Source organism: Crocodylus porosus, unplaced genomic scaffold, assembly GCF_001723895.1.
Source record: "Crocodylus porosus isolate Cpor-Errol unplaced genomic scaffold, CroPor_comp1, whole genome shotgun sequence".
NCBI classification, from domain to species: Eukaryota; Metazoa; Chordata; order Crocodylia; family Crocodylidae; genus Crocodylus; species Crocodylus porosus.
In genome coordinates, this window is record NW_017728886.1 from 105979327 (window position 1) to 105983680 (window position 4354).

The window sequence follows — 4354 nt, forward strand, 5'->3', positions numbered from 1 at the left end:
ATATAGATATTGCTATCTATCTATATATCTATATATAGATAGATATATCTATCTACATATATGTTAAAGCACTGCTGTATACTCGTAGCAGTGCTCTTTCATATATGTTATAAATGATAAATCTATCTATATAGATATTGATATCTATCTATATATCTACAAATAAAAGCACTGATGTATACACACAGCAGTGCTTCAATATATAATATAATAATGATATATTTATACATCTATATAGATATCTATATATCTATGTATTTATATATCTATTTCTAGATAGATAGATCTATCTATCTATCTGTCTATCTGTCTATCTATGAAAGCACTGCTGTATACTCACAGCCGTGCTTTAATATATAATATATAAATGAAGGCTGTCTCGCCTGCGAGATGCCTCGTGTTAAATCCATGCATGCATATTTATGTATATCTCCAGCCTGTTTTTTGAGATCCTCTGCTCGGAGTGTTTGAACGACTCCTTCAAATTCAACCAAAGCCGAGCAGAAAGAGCACAGTGCCAATTCATTAGCTAACCACATTTTAAGGGCGAAAAACAATCAGTCACGTAGCAAAGAAAGGCACTGGGGTTAGAGTTAAACGCCGTCAACTTTCCATTGGAGAGCGGTTGTACGTAGGAAAACAAGCACGAGGCGAATGGCTGACAGCGTTGACTCTAATGTGATTATGCTTAGGGTAATTGTTTAAAATAAATTGCATAGTGTTTAAAATAAATCGACCCAAATGGTCACGCTTCCAGCGTTCAAAGATTATTGGGCAGATACATTTTACTATACAAAAGCCCTTCTGCGAATGAGTTTGCCTAAGACAGTGGGGTCCTTCCAGTCTCTCAAAGCGTTGCATCCACTGCCAGGAGATTTTCTTTTTCTTTTCTTGTCCTTTCTTTCTTCCTTTTTAATTTTTTTTCCCGGTTATTAACAAATCAGTGTAGATCGGGGTCCGATAAGAAATGTAAATCCAGACATAGGGGTCGCTGCCTGGCCGAATTTTAAACTAGAGGCTGCTTGTGCAGGCATCGGCTCCAGAGGCTGTTTGCAAGACAGGCTATGTGCAGCTTTAACACTGGCCCTACTAAAAAATGAAGTTAGTGATTTTGATCTGCTCCAGATGTCCTCGGAGTGGATATTGCAGTGCTGGGAATCCGCACCAAGTGTCTCAGGGTCCTGATGGTAATCAGCCCAACACATCAGCGCGGGGGACTGGCGGTTGTGATAACCTGCTGGAAATGTGCAGGGCTGGAGATGGCAGTGATAAACCGCTGAAAATATCCCCACATTGAGATGACAGAGATGTTGAAAGGAGACACCTAACTCTGGATGCTAAGCAGAGCGCAATTTGAGAATGGAGTTGAGACAGTTACTGGTCTCCGGGTCGCCAAGCGAACTTGCACACGGATACACACACTTGTGCTTTGTGTATACACATACATGCCCAAATGCGCGCGCGCGCACACACACACACACACACACACACATATATAAAAATATATATATATATGTATACACGTATCGGGCGGCAGGTTTGTCTGCCGAAACTCCCTGCTGGTGGCTAGAGAAGAAAACTTTATACTGAACTGCGAGCAAGTCTTTCTAAGGGGTTTCCTTCTCCTTTGGGTGTGAGTTAGCACTGCTGACACGAGAAGGGAAGGGACAGTGTTCTGTCTAGTTTTGAACCTCTTGCCATTTTCTTTCTTTTCTGGGGGACTCCGACTAAAACGAAAGCCTGTAACTTCTTCTCTGTTTCAGCGCCTGGCATGCGTCATCTGAAAATCACCCCCTCTCCTCTCTGTCGGATCGGTACAGCTGAATGATCTGTTTGTGCAGAATTGAACTCATTCATTTCATAGATATCGCTTCGATTGCAATTATGCTGTCAACTCTCTGGATCAGCTGAGTTTCCACTGCCCGCATCATCATCATCATCATTATTATTACTATTATTATTATTATTATTATTACTACTCGTAGTTCGTTAGCCAGAGACGTGAGATCGCGCCTTTCCCCTTCCCGAGCACCCTGGTAACATGTCAATCGCCCCTGTGGTTTTTTTCTTTCTCGTTGGCCATCTACAGCCAGGCCCTGTCTTCCTGGTGCGCCCAGCCCGAGAGCGGTGCACAGCGCTTCTCATCAGCCCTGATTTATGAGCCTTGTTAAACACTCATTATTACTGTGCACCTTTTTCCAGCAGGGGCTGGGAAACAACCCCACTTTGTGACAACAAGGCATGTGTCAAACAATTACAGGCGGGGAGGCGAAGCATCTCTTGAGCTCCAGACTCCCTTGTTCACGCCCCCCTCCCCAACCTCCCAAGAAGGTTTATGTTAAATTAGCCACATACCTCCAGCTAAATTTCAGTCGTGCAACCACCGACTGGTGCAAAAAACGGTTTAGTTTGTCCAGCTCCGTGCAAAATAGCAAGCAGGGCACTCTGTGATTTTAATTTTAAAATACACAGGAGAAAGAGATCAAATTCTTGCACCACTCACCCAACCAGGATATCTGAATATGCCCCAGTTAATATTGGGAAGAAGATTGCGGGGAACGAAGTTCTCAGAAAAGCGAGCAGATTCTTTTACAGAAAATACCCACTTCTTTATTTTACAGCTGAAAAGAAAATATTTCTATCAGACTTTAAAACAATGCATTATGGTGATCTGTTTTAATATAATAATTGGTACTAGTTATAGTAAGTAGCTCTCATCCTTTTTTAAAAAATTAATGCTTGTTAAAATTATAGGCAGGCAAGATTCTTTAAGTAGATGAGATATCTTCCATTAGACTTTTATCTTTTATTATTATTTTAAAAATCTTTTTATTAGATATAACATTTACTCAAAGAACCTTGCCTGCTTATGTCCTTACACCAACACCGCTCCAACCAAAACCCCTGTTAAAACTATACACACATATCCCTGGGTATGCAAATCTATCTACAAATATATAGAATCTATCTATCTATCTATCTATCCATGAATAGTAGATAGTCCTGAACTTAATTACCAAAATCATTTCCATTCTGTCTTCCAAATGATCAACAGCAATTATATGAGATTTTTAAGGTTTATAATTTTATGTCACCAGACTGTTGCTTGGGGGCAGAGGCACAATTGCTGTGCCAGCTGCAGTTGTATGTATTTGTTTTTCTGTCTTGTTCCTGTAGGGCTGCATTATGCAGTTTTTAATTAGTTTGTGTTTGTATTTCACCCGTCCCAAATCAATGCCATCCTGGAGCAATGCAATGTAAATTCCTGCAGTACAGGTGTAGCTGCTAGCTCTGGAACACTAGGAAACTCATGTCTTACAAATGAAAGCAGTGAATGCCATTCAGCCAAACTGTCAGCTTTAAACAGCCAAGAGGAAGGAGATCAAAGCAGAGAGCAGGAACTTCCACTCTCCAGATTAGTCTTTATGGTTTGAACTCCTAATGCTATTAAAGGGAACCAGGACTTATAGCACAACGTTGGCTACAAAGTTACTTCTAATTTCGCTAAAGTCCTGCCTTATTTTGGCCAATGTAAGCCTTCAGAGCATTTCAAGATGCACTGTTTCCTTTGAGGCCTAGTAGCTACTCATCTGAAATTATGCAGAACTAATACCTTCAGAGACACATTTCTGTTTGTGCACATATTTATATAACTTATCGCCTTTTGAAAGATAATTTTGATTTCCTCCTAGGTTCCACAAAGTCCTTTAATAGAACTCCGAGCAATAAAACCTGAAATTCTAGTATCTCTAGACATGAAAAGTCCCTTTATGTTGTGTTTGGTGTCTCTTCTTTCTTGAAATGACCTCTGCACGGTGGTGTATAAATCTATTATTCCAGTCACTGGGGAATTCCTTTAAAGCTTTTTTTTTTTTTTTTTGGTCAGGAATAAGAAGAGATCGTTCGTCTTTAACTAGGCCACGTAGAAATTATGATTCAACAGCAGCGTACATTTAATTAGAGTAATCTCACTTGAATTTAATTACCTAATGAATTATTTGTTTAAAAGGTAAAAAAAAGAAAAAAAGAAAAAAAGAAAGACGGACAGAAAGAAAAAGCTTGTTTGCCAACTCCAGTGCAACCCGCTGATAAGCACTTCTGTTATAAGAGCGGTTGTATTTATTAAAATAATCATAATGATAATGACGATGATGATGACGATGATAATAATAATAATAATAATAATAATAATAATAAAATGATTGCGACTTTCTGGTTTTAACTCTTTGGTGCTGCGAAGTCCTGGATGCACACCGGCAGCGCTGGTGGGTCCCAGCCCGGCCCTGCGCCTCCCGGCTGCTGCAGGGAGACGAGCGCGGGTGCTTCAGTCCCCGCCGCGGGCAGAGCCAGGCCG